This window comes from Sus scrofa, chromosome 9, assembly GCF_000003025.6.
Source record: "Sus scrofa isolate TJ Tabasco breed Duroc chromosome 9, Sscrofa11.1, whole genome shotgun sequence".
In the NCBI taxonomy this organism is placed as follows: domain Eukaryota; kingdom Metazoa; phylum Chordata; class Mammalia; order Artiodactyla; family Suidae; genus Sus; species Sus scrofa.
This window is the reverse complement of record NC_010451.4, coordinates 97728790-97751858: the sequence shown is the minus strand read 5'-3', so window position 1 is coordinate 97751858 and position 23069 is coordinate 97728790.

The window sequence follows — 23069 nt, the reverse complement described above, 5'->3', positions numbered from 1 at the left end:
CTTCATCCAAGGGCACACTAAATGTACAGTTTTGTTAGAAGAATAAAGTTTAGCAAAGTCACTTAGGGAGGAGCTACCAATAAGGTAAGAGAAAAATCAAGATGTGGCATCTTGGAAACCATAGAAAGAGGTGCTTCAGGACTGAGAGGTAGTCAACTTGGTCAGTGCTGTAGAATGTGCAGTCAAAGACTTTGTACTGACTCATGGTTGCCAGTTGTTGATTGTTCTTGACTTTGATAATAGCCTTTAACATAGTCAACTTTAGATCAAGAGTTGAGTTAAAATGATGTTCTGGAATAGCATTGAGAACTTTGTCTAGATACTCATGTTGCAACAGAAGAAAGGCTGGGGGAAAAATGTAATTGTAATGTATACATGTAAGGATAACCTGACCCCCTTGCTGTACAGTGGGAAAATATAAAAAAAAAATGATATTCTGATTTGTCTTATTTTCTATCTCACCATTGTCCCCAAGCCAATTATGATTGCCCTCTAAATGTAAACAGTTTTAGTGTAACAGAATAAAGATTTTTGATGTACATGGCCTAATGATTAGCCACTCTGATACAGCTTGATTTAATATATTGTTGGGAGTCATTTCCCACAGATCTCTTGGATTTCTGTCCATCCTGCCAGAAGTCAAATTGACAGTTGGTGACTGTCTTCCCAGGGATGTTTTGTGTGTAGAGGGAATAATCTTTAAAATTGAAGATAGTTTATCCCTTGGGAACAGAAAGCTGGTTCACTGGTATATGTAAATATATATAATGTCTCCTATTGAGGCAAAGGTCAGTCAGAGTTTCTGTGGTTTATTTTTTTGTCTTTTTAGGGCCACACTCATGACATATGGAAGTTACTGTTCTAGGGGTTGAATCAGAGTTGCAGCTGCTGGCCTGCACCATAGCCACAGGAATGTGGGACTCGAGCCACATCTGCAACTTATACCACAGCTCACAGCAAGGCCAGATACTTAACCCACTGAGCAATGCCAGGGATCAAACCTGCATCCTCATGGATACTAGTCGGGATTGTTACCCAGGGACATCTTAATGTCGATTTTAAAGGACCTGTTCCTTAAACTCAGAACATCTCTCCAATAATGTAACCCACTGTGTGTACATGTAACATCTGCCCCTCTTCAAGTCTCCCTGTCAGAATTGGGGCCCAGGTTTCAATGCTAATACTCTCATATCCATTCATACAAGGAATAAAGTCCTCTGTCTTTGAACTAGAAGTTTCATGTCTCTTGTTAGCAACCATGAAACTGTAGCAGGCCAACTTGTTCTTGCAAGTATGATAGTATTTCCAAACCTACTTCAGATGTATAGGTACTCTGGTGATCTAAGCAGATCTTAGAAACAATGATTTCTTTCTAGCTTTTAATATTTAGCCTCCAATAATTCTCTCATTACATAGAGTTTTTGCTCTATGACAACTTACAAAAACTGTACATTCAAGCCTTGATGAAAAGGCTATTTCCACTAGAAAAAGAGCTGTTAGTTGCAAACATTTGGTAAAATGAGGTATCTTGAACAGATGTGGGGTGTATAATATAATAGGATTTCTAAAACTTTCCATAGAGTCTACCAACTTTGGGAGTTTATATTCTACTTTTTTCCTTGAAATAGAAATGAAACTATGTTTTGAAATTGACACAGTTTCTGTGAAGAAGGAAAAAAAATTCTGCCATTCTGTTGTAACAAATATCCCTTCAATAATATATGGTGATTTATTTTATCCTTCCTCACATACTGAGGATAATAAATTACAGAACTAGAAGAACCTCAGAGAGCATAATTTCTAACTCTTACTTTTGGATATGAAGAAACAAAAACACAAGACATGCTAAAGAACTTCCTTTTGTTAGTTATAACAAAGGAATGAACTTAGACTTCTGATTGTCAGGTAATTTGCCCTTCCATAGTGCTTTATATACTTGTTCTCTGTTCCACCGTTAATTCCTTAGTGCCAAGAAGGAGCAATGTTTTGCAAAACAATGTATTCTGAAGAGGGAAATAATGCAGCAGGGAAGTGAGGGGGGAAAAAAAAAGGATGAGTTTATAGCTGAGGCTCCCCAGTCTCCTATGGTTTGCTATTGCCAGCAAGTTCTACTTAAAAAACAACCAACCAACCCAATCTGGAATTTCATAATTCTGCTTAAAAAAACACTATTGGCTAAGAGTTCACAGATCTTACAAGCACATCATCAACACATAAGAGACACTGGGCATTGTTACCAGCATGGCAACATCTATCTATTCCTTTAATTAGTTCCCTGGACTGTTTGGTTAAGAAAGCATATAAAATTTATGATTATTTAGGATAAAAACTTAGGTGCTTGATAAACAAAATTTTTTCCAACATGTTTTAAGGCATATATATATATAGACACAGAGTAAGAATGCTTTACTAACTAGAGATACCACAAGACTTTAACAGACTGAATCAATTTACATTGAGTCTAGTGTCTATATGTAATTGTTTTTGCAGGGAAATTACTAATTTAAAATTCATATTTTTCTCTTAAGTGCAATAACAATCTTTTTTTAATTTAGTGTCCCAAAGTTGATTATAATTCCTCTTTGAATCTACTAAAAATCACGCCAAGAAGCTTCCACATCATTTTTTCCTTTTATGTGTAATCTTGTTTACATCTCTGTTTGTGGAGCAGCTTGGCTTTAAGCATGATTGATTTCTTTCTCTAACCAACCTTGAGAATTTCATTTTAAATCACCTCCAATGGGCTGCGAATTTTACTCTTACCTCCGAGCTGGAAAGCAACACCATCTAATCAGTAACAGAAATATTATCTAGCAAGTTCTCGGTATTTGGCTGGTAACTAGGAAGTTTATCCACTGCCAGCTAAACAGTGAGAACTATTTTTATACACATCAGTCATTTCTATGTTTAAATGAGAAGCAACTGCACAGAGAGTCCAAGCACAGCATTTAACAGCTGTTATGACAGAGACATTTTTTCTTTAAATTAGTATCAGCATTATATCCTATTGCTAGTTAAGATCATCTCCGGTGTTCCTAGGTTCATAAGACTTTTAAATGTACCTGAATGTGTATAGTTAGGAAACCATTAGTAAACAAAGTTTTTTTTTTTATTTAAACCAACATATACTTGAATTTAGCCTGATTTGTTTAATCAGCCAATCTTCTAAAAAATAGGCAGAATAAATTGTCACATTAAACCTAAGAGAGACTAAATATATCAACATGCTTATTCCTTAACTTGCCAATACCCGCTTATTATTAATAAGCGAGATTCAGTTTCACGGCACAGCTAAACTTAGATGAGGTTTCATTACTCATGAAGAGACATACCAAAATGGATTTCTCATGAAGCATTAACCAATTAAAGTTAGTCTCTGTAAGATCATCATAAATTATCCTTACATCCTAAAAGCTATGACAAATAGTGCAGCGTTCTATCTTGTGTTACTGTACATTTAATTCAAAGGCTCGCTCATCCTGACTTGTTGGTCTTGTCAATTTTGCTTTCCTGACTGTATTTTGGTGCCTCATTCCAAGATAATCTTGCCAGCCTATCATTTCTTCATAACCAAATATAAGGGAAAAATGCCTTAATACTGTTCTTCTGGCTTTCTCTAGGGCAATCTTGAGCCATTGCTTCTATTTCTATACTCTAACTCCCTTCTTAGCTGCTGTGATTTCATTCATGTTGGTTTTATGCCATTATAGTACCAATAAACAAAACCTTCCACAGCATTACCACTAAGTGATTGTATGTGTGTGTCTTCATATTTGCATTTTAATCTTTTTGACATTACGAACGATTGCTGTATTGAAGTCAGTAAGGATTAATCTCTACATATTGTTAAATTATGGTTAATCAAATTTCTAAAGTACTGATAAATGGATAAATATATAGCACTTACTCAGAACATTGTTTTTCACTTATAGAAATCTACATAAGTGCTTACTCACAATTAAATGATCACAGAAGTTCACTAAAATTAGGATTAGGAAGTTATTTTAGCAAACCTATTTACAATTTTAGTAGGATCTTAGTAGATCATTTAACTGCTCTAGACAACCTGCTTTTAAATTACTTGAATATGCACTGTTCAAATTCACCCCCTTTTAAACTTACCTACCACCATTAATTTTTTTTCAAGTTTGAAACAAATTTCTAAAAGTTAAAACTGTTTATTGCAAATACATTCAAGCATTCTCTCTGTTACCTACTCTTTTATACTTGGCTTTCTTCTCAACTGTTACCTACCAGTCTGTCTTAAGCAGAACTACTGTTCTTAAATTATAGGTCTTTTATTATTATTCCATTAGAAAATATTCAGTGAGTAAAATATTCTCTTAGATGGAAGACAAATGACTTAGACACTCAAAACTCTCCATAATCTGGCTCCAACATTTTTCAAATCTTACTTCCTTCTACACTCTGTCATGGACTGTAAGAGCGTGCAGAACTAAATCATGACCTGTTTCTTTAGTTTTTTTTTTTTTTTTTGTCAAAAATATATTCAAGCTTTTAAAATAGAATTTACATTAAATAGTAACTTTAAATTTTTTTCCTTATACTATATACTTATTATAAGCTGTCATGTGCTCCTTTTTCATCTTCTGATAACATATTTTTTGATCACTAACTTTGAGGCAACACCAGCCAAAGCAATGATAGTGAACACACAGTTGCATTTTTTCCAATTTGCAAAATGTCATCTAATAGTCTTTTTTTTTTTTTTTGAAAACTCGGTGATGGGATTACCATAGTTAGAATTACCTTCAGTTTTTATGTCAAGAAACTGAAGCTTAAAAAGTTATTTGCTTGATATCCCTTAAGAGGCAGTCAGAAGCAGAATCTACATCTATTTAATCCATTTTTTTTTTCACAGTAGCAATCTGTCTCAGTATCATGTTATCATATGGACACTTTTTAGTGTCATCAAAATTACTCTTACATAGAAAAGAAAAGAAAGGCAAAGAATCAAAATATAATAACTTTTATTAAGTTTATAAAATCAATTAAATAATACTAATATAATGAAATATATACTAATATAACTTTTATTGAATATCAAAAGCAAATGTGAAAACTGAGTTTAAAAAAATCCATTATTTTGACACCTGGAGCAATATTATATACACTAGACATGGCATAAAAATCTATATGGTTCATTAATTCAGACAATAGGAGTTTTAGTTATGTCATATCATTGGGAAATTCTAAGATCATATGAATTTAAGTTATAGAAATGAATAATAACCAAAATGGGAATAAACTTCAAAACTGGTAAGAAATGAGAACTCGATGCCTTTTAACAAAATGTTGTTTCCACGTAGCAGAACTTAATTGCTTTTAAGTAAGTGAAGCCCCAACTCTATCAACGTATAACCTGCAAAACTTCCTGGCTTGAAATCTTGACCCCGCCAGTGATGGCATCAGATTTTGAGTAAGATACCAAACCTCTCTGTTTCTTACTTTGTTTATAGAATTAGGATAATGACAGTACCTACTGCATAGGTTTGTTTTGAAGGTTGGATGAGTTAATTCACTTTAAAATCTCAAGACAGTGTATGGCACACTTGGTGAGAACATTATATAGACTCTGCAAGGTGCCTGGTTCAGTAATGCCAGCCATCAACATCATTATCATGGTCATCATCAAAAACAGTAACAAGGAGTCTATGACATTAATACTTGTAAATGTGAAAAGGAAGCAGATACCCAGAGGATCACATATTTTCCAACAGTAGTTTCAGGCTAAATATAAAAGAACTAAATGATACCTAGCCAGAAAGGCTTAATCAAGTTAATTTAAATACACCTAATTCATGGCCAAAATGAAGACACTCTGAAGAAGTGAGCCTTTTTGACACTTAAAAAGTAAATTTAGGATTATGAATTATAGCCAATCTAGACATTTTTCATAAGCGTATTGACAGACTTCTATCACAAACTGTATGGTAATCCTTGAATAACAAGCTTCATGCATTTAAGTAATTATTGGTTTAATCTTATTAAATTGACTCTTGGATCTAAGTAATAATCACAGTAACTAAAACATAACTTTTGGGTTGTTTTCAAATAAACACTTTCAAAGTAAGCAGCAAAATGTTTGTCACAATAAAGACAAAGGAGAGCTATATTTCTAATCAAGTGGCTCAAATCAAATCATCGAATCATCTGTGTTAATTATTACAAAGTATAGGATGATTATTTTCATCTAATAAAATTCTTTGATGGTAAACAATACTTTAAGATAGAATAAATGGTCACGTATTGATTAAATAAAGTGTTGCTTTGCAGAAATATTTTCATATGGAATTGTGGCTGTGTTTTTTGTTTCACCCTCTAGTGGCTTTATGCTAATACTGCATTATCCCTTTATAGTAGTCTCTACTCTCTTTGGTTATTGTTTTATAGCACAGTGCTAAATAATTTAACCGCACCTCTAAATTCATGTATAGCAGTTTTTTAGTCTATGCTAAAATAGTACTCTTATAGCCACAGAGAGAAAATGGATTAATTTTATTGTTTTAATGATGTTTATAGATTAAGGACTCAAGTTTTGAGTTGGGCCATCTACTCACACTTTTCTAAATTTAGTGTTTTTGTTGAGTGTGTTTTATCTCCAAAATGTGCTCTAACGATCTTCATGGAGAGAAAAAGTGATCTTCCAAATATTTCTCATCTCTAAATCAATTTTTTTGGCTGTACTTATGGCACATGGAATTTCCTAGGCCAGGGATTGAACCCAAGCCACAGCAGTGACAATGCTGAATCCTTAACCATTACGCCACCGGGGAAATCCCTCAATTGTAAAATCATAATAAACTGGTAAAAGATTATTAATTTGACAAAAGGATAAATGCACACATTTTATTAATCTTACTTGGAAGTTTGAAATATATTTCAGCTTCCTACAAAATGGCTAACATGAGAAACATGCTACTTTGGTTTTTGTTTTGGAGTTCTACCACTTATGTTACTATGATACTGTGTTTTTGTTTTAACCAAAATGTGAAGTAACCAAGTGTGAAATAGTCATATTAGAATTGTATAGACTCTCTCAATAACATCAAATATATGTAAAAAGTGATTGTAAACAACCATGAAGGTAGTTTTCATTTAGACACATTAAGGAGAAAAATCACAGTCTGTGGGAGGTTTTTAAATTTTTATCAATAACACTTGTTTTTTTCTCCCAATAATTTTATGGGGGGATTAAGAAGTCAAGCATTTTATTATTTTAAAGCATCACTGATGAGATTATCAAGATCACATTACATTCTTGGTTTGTCTGTTTTTGTTTTTTTCCTTTTTAGGGCCGCACCCTCGGCATATGGATAGAGGTTCCCAGGCTAGGGGTCCAATCAGAGCTGTAGTCTTGGGCCTACACCAGAGCCACAGCAACGCAGCATCTGAGCCACGTCTGCGACCTACACACCTACACCACAGCCCATGGCAACGCCAGATCCTTAAGCCACTGAACAAGGCCAGTGATTAAACTCGCAACCTTATGGTTCCTAGTCAGATTCGTTAACCACTGAGCCACGACAGGAACCACATTCTAGTTTTTAATTGTCTCAATAAAACTAAAGTTTGCTCTATCTTCAGCTATTACATAATAAAGAATAGGTGTTGAATTTTTATGATTTTTCTCATCATTTTCCTGCTGTTTTGATTGGAAGGAAATTAAATATTGCCTACACAGTGTATGGTTACCATACCAATGATAATACCTGGTAACTACATAAATGTTTTTGAAGCATATTTAATCATACAGAAGCCTGTGCATTATTTCTTCTTTGCTTGTATGCCTTTGGCACAGAATGAAGATATGACCAAGAGAAAAAGTATTGTTGGTAATCAGCTGAAGCTTCAAGAATTTGGATGAACATCTAGTAAGAGTCAAAACAGAGAACTTGGCCCTCAGCACCTTCCTTTTAAAAAGGAATAAAATAATAATATAAATAATGATTACGAATTCAGCAATGAAGGAATGTTAGGATATAATGAAGATCAAAAGTCGGTGATTTTTAGATTTGGTCAGATAGGTAAGACTTTCTTGAGGAAAAGCTGAAACCTAAAAGGTAGCTAAGAATCAGCTAGAAGAAAAGTGAGGATCAAGATTTCCAGGCAGCACAACCATATGCTTAAAAGTCCCTAGGTGGTAAAAAAAAAAAAAAAAAAAAAAAAGCTAAAAACTGAATTTCTAAGTTATATTTACAATTGTTCCTCACACTACAAAACTATACCAAAAATCCCTTTCATTTTCTCTTTAATATATGGACATTCATACATTATCATAACTTATTCACAATATTTGTGTTAACTGGGTACCTCAGTAGGAGAAAATTTTGACCAGTGTATAAGTACATGTACACGTAGGGGTGTGTGTACATACATAGAGCAGTGCCACATACATACAGTGGACATGGAAGGATTTTATCAAATTTTCTATTCCTTAAAAAAATGACTAGTGTAACTGACCTGTTTGGAATGCAACATAGTCAAAAGAATCTGAGCAATAGGCTGCTTCAAACACACAGCATTTTTTTGGAGAGCATTAACCAGAACTTTTTTCTTTGTTGGTGGTTTTGTTTGTTGTTACTCTATAACTTCGTTCCTGTTATTATAGTAAGAGCCTTAGCAACCATTTTCTAACCCAAAAGACCTGAATTATAAGGTCAGATAAATTCCAGAGATAGCAAACCACAATCCCAGAATCTTAGAGTTGGTATACTCAAAATTTCGCAGAAAGAGATGATGGTTCAATGTCCAGCCCATTCTTTCTTCTTATAAAAAAGGAGCCAAAATGTAAACCAGTGCTTATTATCTGAAGTGGTTTTTGTTTTCTGTTTTTGTTTTTTAACACAAGATACACTAAGAGTAAGACTTATGACCTGGGCTTGTTTTATATTTATGATTATAGCTTAACTTTTAATGATGCCCACACTTAGACTCTCAAAAGTGTCCCAGGTTAGGGTAATGAATTAAATTTTTACTTTACCTATAAGACATTAGTGGGTCCAAAGTGTAATCCATCAACAGTAGCCCGTGTCACACTGAGATCACCTATTATGAGAAGTTGCTTGCTACGAGTCAGAATCGTTAGTTCCAAGACATAGAAACTCTGGGGTAAAACTCTGAACTGTGGTATAGGTTGCAGACATGGCTTGGATCTGGAGGCGTAGGCTGGCAACTGCCTCTCTGATTCCACCCCTAGCCTGGGAACTTCCATATGCTGTGGGTGCGGCCCTAAAAAATAAAAAAAAATAAAGAATTTCTTGGAAGCATATAATGAGAAAACTGAAGAGCCAGTGTCCTAGTGCCCAGGAAGTAGAACAGTTCCTGGAAGCTAGGTCATAGGAACTGAAGGACAGTCTTATTCGGGTGCTACAAACTGGGATATCTTGCTGCAGAGTTTCAAGAGTTGGTGACACACTGCTAAGATTTCAACTCCAAGGACAATCTGACTTACTTGGGTCATATGTCCCTCTCACAGTTAGGGAAAGTCAGGGCACCTTCACTGGCAGTTCTGCCAAATATCCTACTACAGAGAATGCAAAACTGGAGTGAAGTCAAAGGGAAGGGCAGGAAAACCACAGAAGTTCACCTGTGCTATTGGTTAGTACTGAGGAATCATCTCAGGGGATATTTCTACAGTGAGAAGTCCTCTTTTAGATACCTGAATTCTTTAAGATTGATTAAAAATGTATCATCATTTTATCCAACTACTTACAATTTTTACATCTGTTTGTTTTTGCAAAACCCCCTCTTAGGCCAAAGAAAAGAGACCATGTAAGGGACAACAGCTGTTTTCAGCTAAACAAGTTCATCACTTTTTAATTGATCCAGATCTTTTTTTTTTTTTAAACTTTTTCTGATTTATTTATTTATTTTTTATTTTATTTTATTTTATTTTTTTGTCTTTTTGTTATTTCTTTGGGCCACTTCTGCGGCATGTGGAGGTTCCCAGGCTAGGGGTCCAATCGGAGCTGTAGCCACCGGCCTACGCCAGAGCCACAGCAACGCAGGATCCGAGCCGCGTCTGCAACCTACACCACAGCTCACGGCAACGCCGGATCGTTAACCCACTGAGCAAGGGCAGGGACCGAACCCGCAACCTCATGGTTCCTAGTCGGATTCGTTAACCACTGCTCCACGACGGGAACTCCTGATCCAGATCTTAAGTTTATGCTTTGATTTATAGATGTAGTAACTCAGGGTCCAAATGAAAATATTAATGTTTGGGATTCATACATCTCAATCTGGCATTTAATATTCTCCAAAACCAAACCCAATCTTACTTTTACTGTTGTATCACATGTATTCAAATATCCTCAGAAATGTTTCTACTTGCCAATTCCAAACATGCACATTTGCTTGATCCTCTGTCTTTGTTGAAATCATCCTTCTCTTTATCATATTCAATCACATTTAGCTGCGACATATCCTTATATATCAACATATACTTTCTGTGAACTTCATCTTGCTATCTTAGGTCAGAGATATTTATCTGAAGCCCTAACTGCCTGCCAATTGCACTCTCTTGAATAAATTATATTTCATGTGAACATGTCTTATACTCTCCACAATATCATAAATTTCTTAAAAGGCAGAAATTATTTTTCATAATTTTCTTATCCATAGCAGTGTGCCATGACGTTTGTTGCTTAAATACTAGTCTAAGAGCAATAATCAATGTCTATAGGTAGACCTAAATAAGTGCTTTGCTCCAAGCTATTTAAATATATGTGTTCAAAATGACTTTCCATCTTTATTAAGTTTATTTGAGAAAGTCTCCCTATCTTTTAAATAACATTGGGATCTAAGCCAGTTAGGCCAATTAGCTCATATCTGCTTACAGATTCAGAGTGAGTACGCACCTCTTGCATGACTCTAGTTGATGTAATTCAATATTCTTTTATGACCTGAAAACAGATTGATGATAAAAACGACTAGCAGTTCCCGCTCTTGCACAGCAGGATAAAGATCTGGCATTGTCTCTGCGGCAGCACAGGGTCAATCCCTAGCTCTGCTCAGTGGGTTAAGGATCTGGTGTTGCCACAGTAGGTACAGATGTGGCTTGGATTCAATCCCTGACCCGGGAACTACCAAATACTGCAGGTGCAGACAAAAAAGAGAAAAAAAAAAAAGGCTAGACTTGTGAATCTAGGCATTTGAATCATTCAGCTAATTTCAATGTTTGTACTGAACATAATGCAAAAGAACACATTTCTTTAGTTCCTTTATATTAAATGAGCTCTGTATACTGGTGCTAAATTTCCTGCAATATAGAGTTACTGACAAATCATCAAACTTTTGGCTGGTTTTATATAAATCTTTGAAAGAGCTTGGAAACAATCCAAAAGCAACATACAATTCTCTTATTAAAAACATTGATTAGTGCCTCACATTTATTTGTATGGCTATAGTCATGGTATCTTCATGTTCTAGAATTTTTTTTTTTTGCTAAAATTTAGTACTGTGTTTGATAAAGACTTCTTTCTGCCACCTAGAAGGGAGTTGCCCTGTGTCTGAAAAAATATTTTATTTTACATAACAGACACATAAGTCAAATATTTAATTAAAGTGGCTTAAAATTTGTGTGTGTGTGTGTGTGTGTGTGTGTATGTCACAACTTTGTCCTCTGCTTTGAATTGGTGATTCTAAACTTTTAAAGCAGTAACTTTAAAATAACATTGAAAATATAAAATTCCTTTTATCACTAGTGAGTTCCTAGTGTTTGTTTATCCAATGCTATCCCCATGCCTACAAGAATTCTTCCGCTAAAGTTTTGAAGGCTAAATTAAGTCCAAGTTTCTGTCTACATTAAGATCTACAGATCCTTTGAAGCTCAATGCACTTATTTGAACATCCCATCTAACCAATCACTTCATATAAGTATAGTTCTTTGTGATTTGACATATACACATGCAACTGTTTAAAGCTGTGGCATTGTCAGGTCAGTGGTATCCTCAATTCTCTAAATTTTAGTGACAATGTAGTTATTGGAGTATTCACCTAATCTCCTATCAAAGCAAACATATATGCTTTAAAAGTTCAAGGTACCAAATTGTGCAGAAATGTGGCTAGGATCACAGTGCAACTACTCCAGTATTTACTAAGTGTAAATATTGATGTACCATATTGTGGAAAGTTCTTCCATCTACAAAAGTACTATAAACTCACTGATAATTTTCATGACTAACAATTTTTCAAATATAATGTCTTGCTTCTAACAAAGAAGGTATCATACTATCAAAAATAAATATGACTCTCCAAACATGACAGCATTTTACTAACCTACCCAAAAGATGCCCAGGTGGCATTTGCTCTCTTTTCATAAAATCTCTCTGCACACATCTTTGTATCTAAGCCTTAGTGTCCAGCTTTTTTACTGGGGTTTCATTATACGCACAACTGACTGACTTACTGGCCATGTGATTCAAATGATTCTCCAGAGCTTTCTCCTCCCTAGAGGTCAAAGCGTCAATCCTCAGTCACCTGGTTGGTCTCTCTGGCCTGAACTGCCACCATTCTGGGTCATCTTGCTAGCTTATACTATGTTGGAGCCTCCTAGGAGCTCATTGGTTAGCATAAATTATCAGGGACCAACATGAAAACAGACATTTCCATCACTCAAGAAATCCAGAGGGTTCAGAGGCTAACACCCAGGAACCAGGGACTAAGGCCAGTCAAAATTTTTATCATGCAACCTCCCCCCTGCCCAGATAATCTTTATCTCTTGCTTGAACTATTGCACTAGCTCTTCAAATGGCATTTCCCTTATTTTTTAACTTTCTTTTAGCCCATTCTCCACTTATCACTTCAAATATCTCTTTCAAAACTTCAGTGGACTCATGCAATTCCTTTGCCCCAAACCCTCCAATGTCTGTTTAGTTCCCTCATTGTACAAGCTAAGGTTTTACATGGTAAATGAGGTCTGACATTTCCAGGCCCATGGCCATTGATCTGAACTCATCTTGTAACAATCTCCTCCTCCTTCACTCTTTCTAGCCATTACAATTCCCTAACTCCTCCTCAAATTTCCAATACAGTCTTAGAAAAAAAGTTGTGCACTTATTCCTATGGCTTTCTTATTTCACTTTTCTCCTATGTTTCACCTGTGGCAGAACTGCACTGATAAGCATGTTGCTCAGAAAAAGTCTACTGGGTAATGCAGAGTCTGAGTACTACAGTGCTTCCACTGAGATTAAAAGGTATAAGCAATTCCCTAAATTAAAATTTTTATATTCACCCCATTTTAATGAATGGGCTTATAGAAATTGTGGCTCTCCTACTGAGACATCTATTATTTTCTTTAGTTGGTTAATACTGAATGATGTGCCACATTAACAAAAAACAATTTGCAAATATTTTTCATCATGAATGAATATTTAAATGGCTAAAGACTCCTTTATTGGCTGAAATAATGAATTGTTGAGAATAGTAATTTATCTTTGAGATAAAAATACTCCACTCTTCCTCATTCTAAATTTTGGGTTGGATTAACACTCTAGTGTCATAAGAAGTTAAAGTCAAACATTTCAAGCAGGGGCTGGCACACTTTTTCTCTAAAGATAAAGACAGCGAATATTTTCAGTGTTGTGCACCATAACGTTCCTGTCACAACTATTCAGCTCTGCCACTGAACTGCACAAGTAGCCACACAGAACATGTTAATAAATCGTTGTGACTATGATCCAATACAACTCTGCTTACCAAAACAGGCTGTGGGTGAGATGTGGCCTATGAGTCATAGGAGAAATAAAAAGGGGTATTATGGTAACTGCTCATTTATGTCAGGCAGAATTTTCTCAGTACAATGCAAAAAACACTACCACAATAAATAGGATGCTGAAGATCATCTGAGACTTCCATCAAATGGTCTCGCTGTTCTCACTGATAAAATTTGTAATAAAAATAAAAGTTATAAATTTGAATATATGAAATAAATTTATTTTTGGATTTCTACTTCCAGGCAGATGGAATAGATTTTTTTTCTTCATGTACCTTACACTAATTAGAACTAGAAACCCTGGTTATTACATCCAAAACAGACATAGGAATTTCAGAGGTAGAGGGAAAAGGCAGACCCACTAGAGATCTTGGGACCAGGGGAAAAAAGCATCATGTTAAAGCATGGATTTTCTTTCAGCCTCATATATCCCAGACTGCATGCTGGAAAAGTGGCAACCTGAAAATACAAATGGGGCAGACAAAAATAACTCCAACAAAAGTCTGTTTTCTTCAGTTAAAAGACCAGGAAGTGGGCAGCTTAGCAAGAGAGAAATATTTTAAACCATATAAATAACTGCTCTACTCCAGCCAAGCATCAGAGAAAAAACTATGGCTCCAGCTCTGCCCCCCACATCAGCAAAGGTTCAGAAGAGGTTGTTTCCAGGCTGTACCAAGGTTCTGCAACTCTCCCAGGTGGTGCCAGAGAAGCCCACATTGGTAGCTAAGACTTTCATTACCATCGAGCAGTGAGAGAGGCTCCTTCCCACACTGTCAATGGAGCCCATGTGGGGATGTGCTCTTTAACTATCACCTATACTGACTCCTTCTCCTCCCTACCAGATGAGGATTAGAGAAGAATTAGGACTTTCTCCAAAACTCAGTAATAACGAGGCCACTCTTTCGTCCCAATGTCACTGAAGGTCACAATTCCTACCCCCATTGGGTAGAAAGAAAGCACTCCTAACTCTCCCAGGTAGCGATAGGGAAGGAGTAGGATAGTTACACAGGTAGATGTAAAAGTCCCAGGATGGGACCAGAGCTAGAGAGGGAAACCTAGGAAAATCTGGGACAATACTGTAAATTAATAATCACTTAAGAAAGCCATCAAAATGGAATGAAGCATGTTTGTGTAACTATAAACAAATAAATATGTAAGCACAAATAAAAGCACGAGGTATGCCTCAGTCATTAAGTGAAAAATAAAATGAGGCCTGCATTCAAATAAGATAATAATCCTTAAGACCAAGGACAGGAATTTAAGGGAAAGATGACATTCCCATAATCCCTTCATTATAGGTAAATCCGAGATTATTCAACATACTTTAGCATACATTACCACCCTTTTGCTGATTTGAATAAACACCATAAGAGTCCTAGTTGGACCCCATAGGGACAAATACCACTTACCAATAAAAAGGAGAAGCTAGTGGTCTAAGCCTGATGTCTACTTGAAGTTTGAGGAAGGCGGCAGGCAGTCTTCTCCTCCTCCCTATTTTCCTTGGACTATAAAACTGTAACCCCTAATCCTTGGGCCAGAGCGTTCTTGACTGCCCATTCACATCCCTTACAAGCATCCTATCTTAATGAATTTATTTTTTGCCTATCACTTTGCCTCTTGCTGAATTCCTTCTTGGCTGAGGCACAAAGAACCTGAGCCTCAGTTAAGTTCAGATACCATGAGAGTTATTCTAATTAAAAAACCGTGGGTTCAAGTCCCAATCTGGGTTTAGGCTAGGTTTGAGTCACAGATGTTTCAGTTTCAGTGGGGTGGTATCAGCAGAGACCTAGAGGGGAACTGGAATTCCACCTGTATGTGGCAGTAAAATATACACTCCAGTCTGGAGGCTGAGTGGGAAACTGGGACTTCTATCTCTACCAGTCATTAACAGAGGATCAACTCCTTCTTCCCCTGCAGTGTCAGAGAAAGACAAATGAATGAGGTTTGTATGAAATCCAGACTCTCATCAACTTCATACCCCAAATGTCCATGGGTTAGTTTAAAAAAAAAAAAAAAAAATCATGTACCATACTGCAAAATAGGAAAACCGCACCATGAATTTAAAATAGTGGATTTAAAAGTCAATTAAATACAAACATTGAGATGACATGTTGGAAATATCTGACAGGTTATTAAAGTGGGCATTTTTTAAAACTTCAACAAGTATTAAAAACATGCTCAAAACAAATGAAAAAAAAATGGGAAATTTCAGGAAAGAAAAAGAAAATCTTGGTAAAGAAATAGGAGAAAAAAAAAAACCAACTGGACATTTTAGAACTAAAGTATGCAGTAACTGCCAGAAAAACCTCAAACAGCAGCATAGAGAGGACTGAGGAAAGAATCCGTGAACTTTAGGATAGAACAGCAGAAATTATTCATTGGAACCACAGAGAAAAAATAGACCAAAAAATTAAAAAAGGAAAACCCCCAAATAACTCCCAACCCCTACATCAACATAGTTTTAAGGACTTGTGGGATAATAACAAAAGATCTAACCTTTTTATCATTCCAGGAGTCCCGGAAGGAAAATTGAGAGGGCACGGCTGACAAAATACAAAGACATCATGACTGAAAAGTAGGATCTAGAATAATAAGGAACTCTCAAAACTCAATAGTAGAAAACCAAATAATCAGTTAGAAAAGGAACAAAAACCATGAGAGCTAAATTAAGGTCAATGTCAGAAAGTTTAATGTTTCAGTTCAGTTGGAAGTTCGAGTAACTGTCTTTTTTTTTTTTTTTTTTTTGCCGTTTCTTGGGCCGCTCCCTCAGCATATGGAGGTTCCCAGGCTAGGGGTCAAATCGGAGCTGTAGCCTCCGGCCTATGCCAGAGCCACAGCAACATGGGATCCGAGCCGCATCTGCAACCTACACCACAGCTCACGGCAACGCGGGATCCTTAACCCACTGAGCAAGGCCAGGGTTCGAACCTGCAACCTCATGGTTCCTAGTCGGATTCGTTAACCACTGAGCCATGACGGGAACTCTGGAAGTTCGAGTAATTGTAAAACAAAGAGGAACTGCTTCATTCGTTTTGGTTAACTGGAGTTTTTTTAAGCTCATAGAAACTGTACTCAATCAAACTCACGTCCACAGAGCAACTAATACGGCAGAGTCGGCAAGTGACTTTTTGGGCTCTCTTTCTGCAGTCAGTTATGTTTGTTACCACCACCTTTAAAAGGGGGTGCTTTCCCCTGGGCACCTTTCAGAGGATTCTATTTATTGAATAGAAAATTTGCCATTGCCATTTGTCTTCAACGCGAATATCCAAGACTGCATGACACAATTCTGGCTTTATATCATCCATCTATCAGTGTGAATGTATGGCAGAGCTAAAGACTACATAGCTGGGTAATCTTTATGGGGAGCACTATTTGTAATATTATTATTTAATACTGATTTCTTCGGTTAAGTTCAGTCTTGTATTTATTTCTACTGACAATTTAGTGTATAGCAACCTTGATAAAAGTCTGTGGGAGAGAAATATTTGAATTTAACAAACCTATTCATAAACATACTCATACAGATTCCCTGACAATATCCTTAAAGTTACCATATCTGATTATTTAACATTCAACTTCAAACATTTAGTTAATACAAAGATAATTTTTCCTTATTTACAATAAATGGTCTAAGTTAGAAATGTCTATCACATAAATGACCAAAGTGTTTGTTTTCTAAAGATAATTACTATACCTTACATATCTATATATTTCCCTCGGGGCTGCTCAGGGTACTTGCCACTTACTCAATACTCAATATATTTGTCAAATGGATGCATGTGTGTGAACAGTATTCATTTTCCTTGCAATACACATCCTAGGTTTAATTACTGTTTTTAAGGACTGTATTCTGCAGATTTACCATTGGAGTTAAAATTAACTCACTCTAGTTTCATTGATTTGCATGCAGCTGCCCAGGTTTCCCAGCAATACTTGCTGAAAAAAAATTTAACTCACTCGTTGTTTTGAGCCTTGATTAAAACAAAAAATGAAAAAAAAAAAAAGAATGAGAAAGAAAAAAGGAGTCCTAGGCAGCCAAACACTGGTCTGACATTGACAGCTAGGACTTAATATTGTCAGAAGCTGGCCTGGCACTCACAAGGAGACCATGCTGTCCTGTTGAATATTAAACATTCTTACAGAACATCAACATCAGACAAGATCACTCTGAGACAAAACAAGGTCACTTGGTAATTTTATTTAAACAGACCCACACAAGGTCACTGTGTCACCTACAAACTACCAAACACCTCCCTTTCCCAAGAAATGAGCGATTTAAAAAAAAAAAAATTATTGTTTTATCCTTATTCTAGATGACTCTTTCTATAGATATTTATTGAGATATCCCATCTTAAAATTGTCTCCACTTTCCTTTTTCTAAAATCACTTCTAAATCAGAGGTATCCTGGACTGTCAGGGGTCTGAAGGATTTCAAAAGTACCTCTCCCCACCACCCCTTTTTTTCCCCCCTTTTTACAGCTGCACCTGCAGCATATGGAAGTTCCCATGCTAGGGGCTGTATTGGAGCTACAACTGCCAGCCTACGCCACAGCCACAGCAACATTGGATCCCAACTCACATCTGTGAACTACACTTGTGATCTACAATGCTGCTGTAGCTTGCAGCAATGCTGGATCCTAAATGCACTGAGAAAAGCCAGAGATCAAACCCACATCCTCACAGAGACTTTGTTGGCTCCTTAACCTGCTGAACCACAATAGGAACTTTGAACCTCTCTTTTATCTTTTAAAATATTTTAAACCTGTGCAAGAGTTGGAAGAATGGAATAAAAACGACTATTAACCCTCCACCTAGATTCAACTGTTGTTAATATTTTAATTATTATTTTGTCTCTCTGGTCTCTATTAATCTAGAACAGCCTTGCCATTATTTCTCTTAACACTGTTTTAGTGAAGATTCCTGTAGAATGTCTCCCATTCTGGATTTGACTGGGTGCTTCTCACATGATTAGGTTAGGTTAGATGATTTGGGGGGCAGGATTCTTCACAGGCAATGATGTGAACTTTTCATGGCTTCCGAGTCCTTACAGGCATTAATTCATTTAATCCTTCTAACTGCCCCGTGAGATAAGGACCACTGTGACCCTTGTAATAAAGAAAAGGAAACTGAAGCACGGAATTAGTAAAGGTAACTTCTCAAAGTCACACAGTGTTAAAACAAGTCTTAGGATTCAAACCCAGGCTTTCTGAATCTAGAGCTCATGGTTTTAGCCATCACACTCTTACAACCCCTATACTCTAAGACAGCTAGGCTGATACAACAGCTTCTCTAGAAGCTGGAGAAGACCAGGAAAAAGATTTTCCCAGAGTCTGTAAAAAGGAATATAGCCCTGTCCACACCTTGGGTTTTAGCTAGTGATAATTATTGACTTTTAAACTATAGAACTGTAGATAACAAATTTGTGGTTTTGTTTGTTTTAGGCAGGAAATTCATGGCAATTTGTTACACATCAGTAATAAAAAGCTTATACAGAAATTAAGTGAGATGATGTGTTCAAGGCACTGATTATAGTGCTTAGCATAGACCTATTCCCTAATTATTAGATACTATTATGATTGCTTTTATTATCTATTATTAATGATTGTCATCTTTTTGGCTTTCCCTGTGGTATGCAGAAGTTCCTGGGCCAGGGATTAAACATGTGACACACAGTGAGCTGAGCCACAGTAGTGACCTGAGCTGCAGCAGTGACAATGCTGGATTCTTAACCCAATGTGCCACAAGGGAACTTGATGTCAGGGCATTCTAAATGTCTGGGAGAGCTGCAGAGAGCATGTGTAGCCTACACTGGTCTTGAAATATTGATAAGCTATAAACAACAGGAACTGCTAGGTTGAAGGAAAAATGTTGCCACAAGTATGACAATGGGATAACACCAGATTTATGAATGCTAGGTTTTGGAGACCCTTCAATAACATACTTCATCTTGTTGGAGCTTTCACACTTGTCAGTATGCTGGAAGTTTGTTTTTAAGAGTTTAATCTGCTACAAAATTATAGAAGTAAGAGCATGAACCAGTGGAGCACAGTGGAAGGACAAAGAATGGGTGGATAGAGAATGAGCCCTATACGGGCCGGCATTGTATCTTACTTTCTCAGGCACATCAAAGAGAGTGTATAGCCATATCGATCACTAAATAGATACTAATTTAACATAGAAAAAATATTTAGAAAAAAGTTCTTACTAAAACATGACATGTCTCCAGCTTAATTGAAATCCTCGAAATTCTGGGTTAGTACCTAACATCTTTCTTTAATTCTCAGGGTCTAGGTCAATGTTTCTACTAAAGCTCAAAAAAAGGTCTACTTTTGAAGATATGATGACTGAATACTTAAGTGTGGGTAAACAAAATCTTAGGATTTAGCCTGTATGTTGAAAAGCTGTGAATGGTGGATCCAGAGAGTTCTATGGCTGCCCAGAATTTGAACCCTGACATCCTCACTTCTTGACCAGTGTCTTTATGCTGAACCACAGATGTCCAGTTAGAAATATTAATAATTATTAATACTTTTTAAAACAGAAACTATATCTACTTCTAACCTTCTTGTGACTATTAACAAATGTTTTTTTATAATGTAAATCATAGAAGGCAGATAATGAAGAACGAAAGTATTTACAATAATTTAGAAAAAAGTTAAGATACTACTTTTGTGTTAGCAAGGATTCATGTGCTTCTGTTTGTTACTAACAAAAGAATCATGATCTTTTCTTTTCCCACTCATTAAATCATTTGATTGCATACTCAGTCTTTTAAGTTTCCAAATCTCATGCAGCTTTAATATGATATTTATTTGTTTGAGTGTATGTATTTTGGGAAAGGTGTGTTTGCCAATGAATTTTAGACAGCATGGCTGCATTTTATATGGGACATAACCTCAGCACTGTGAAATATTGTCATGGTTACCTGCAAAGCAGCAGGATGTATGTGGGTGAAAGACGAGGTTCAAACAGTGTAAGAATAGGCTCTTTAACAGAAACCAAGATTATGGACAAAGAGAGAAAGGTGAAGAAAGGTAGGAGGAAGTGCGAGTAGACCACTATTCAGCAGATTTAAAATAAGGTATTGGCTAAATAGTTCTTTTCTGTAGTCATGATCTGATAATTATTAAGTTCAAACGGCTATATTTCAGAAATTGCTTTCTTCATGGAAGTAGCCCCCTACCATAAACAAAAAATGAAGAAAGAGTGCAAATATAAGCTATTTAAGTTAGGGAATTTTTTAAAGAAAATGATGAATGTTTTCTTAGGGCAAGTAATGCTCCCCTTACTTCGGGCATTTTGAGATTATTGAAACAATAATCCATCTTATAAATGATACAGTCACCTAGAATATTTAGCCATTTTTGTGTTAAAAGTGCTTTGAAGTGATAATTTATTGTTTATGAATCTTGTCCTGAAAAATAATTTCTATACAATTGACCCTTGAACAACACAGGGGCTAATATATCTATAATTTTTTTTTGGACGTAATGATTTTTTTTTCCATTACAGCTGGTTTACACTGTTCTGTCAATTTTCTACTGTACAGCAATGGTGACCCAGTTACACATACATGTGTACATTCTTTTTTCTCCCATTATCATGTGCCATCATAAGTGACCAGACATAGTTCCCAGTGCTACACAGCAGGATCTCACTGCTAATAGTCTGCATCTATTAACCCCAAGCACCCCATCCATCCCACTCCCTCCCCAATTTATAGTTGGTCCTCATATCCACAGTTCCTCAGCATCCACAGATGCAACCAACTTTGGACCAGGTAGAACTGCAGTGTTTATCATTGAAATATATCCATGTACAGGTGGACTCTCACAGTTAAAACCTGTATTGTTCAAGAGTCAACTTGTAGTTATTAAGAGTCTTAGTTATTTGCTTAGATTTGTCAAAACCTAGTTTGACTTGTAATTTTTAAGAATTTTTTTGTTTCATTTGTTTAATACTTTTCCACACCTTGGTCAAAGTGCAATATTCTCTTATTTTTAGAGTTCTCTATGAACTTAGAGGAAAGAGAAAATGACCAAAAAGAACTAGTTAAAAAAATTTAGGTAACTCAATAATAAATTCAACAAGTATCTATCTAGCCCTTAGCAAATACCAATCTAAGTAGTGGAACAACACAAGTAATAAAATATGATCTCTGACACTGGGAATCTTGTGAGAGTGGAAAAATGCCACATGCACAAAAGAGACAAACAGATAAATATAATGAGGATCAGGAGATCCTGCTGTGGTGCATGGATTAAGAATCCAACTGCAAGAGTTCCCATTGTGGTGCAGCTGTTATGAACCTGACTAGTATCCATGAGGATGTGGGTTCGAACCCTGGCCTCGCTCAGTGGGTTAAGGATCTGGCATTGCCATGAACTGTGGTGTGGTTTGCAGACCTGGCTCAGACCTGGTATTGCTGTGGTTGTGCCATAGGCCGGCAGCTGCAACTCTAATTCAACCCCTGGCCTGAAACCTTCCATATGCTGCAGGTGCGGCCCTAAAATAAAGGAAAAAAAGAGAGAGAATCCCATTGCAGCAGCTCAGGTCACTCCATGCAGAGGCGCAGTTTCCATTTCTAGCCTAACTCAAAGGGTTAAAGGATCCAGCGTAGGTCATAGCTGTGACTCAGACTCAGTCCCTGGTCTGGGAACTTCCTTATGCCCTGAGTGTGGCCATAAAAAAATAGTAATAATAATGAGGTCCATGTTAGGTGGAGGAACAAAGGGATTTGGGACTAGAGAATAAAGAGCAATTAAAAAGAGACTAAGATTGTTAATGAAGAGTATTCAAAGCAAAACTAGGATACAAACTTTTTTATGATTCCTATAATGTGTGTGAGAATTGATATTTAAAATGGTTTTCTAAATATCTGACTTTTATAATAACATAAAACTAGAACACATTCTGTCACCCAAAGCAAGAAATAAATCCTCCATGAAAGAGTTGATTCCTTCAATTCTGTGGTTCTAGTTTAACTTGCCTAGCTTTGTATACACACCTGACTAATGTTCTATAAGTGGAAATTATTTTATTTCTCATCCAATAGGCTTACAATTCCTTTTAAAATATACATAATTTAAACATAGGTTAAATTACTCAATATAATGAGTAATGCTGAAAAAACATTCAACTTCACGACATAGGATCAGATTTATGAAGCTTTTTTTTTTTTTTTTTTTTTTTTTTGTCTTTTTGCCATTTCTTGGGCCGTTCCCGCGGCATATGGCGGTTCCCAGGCTATAGGTCGAATTGGAGCTGTAGCTGCCAGCCTACCCCAGAGCCACAGCAACGCCAGATCCGAGCCGCATCTGCAACCTACACT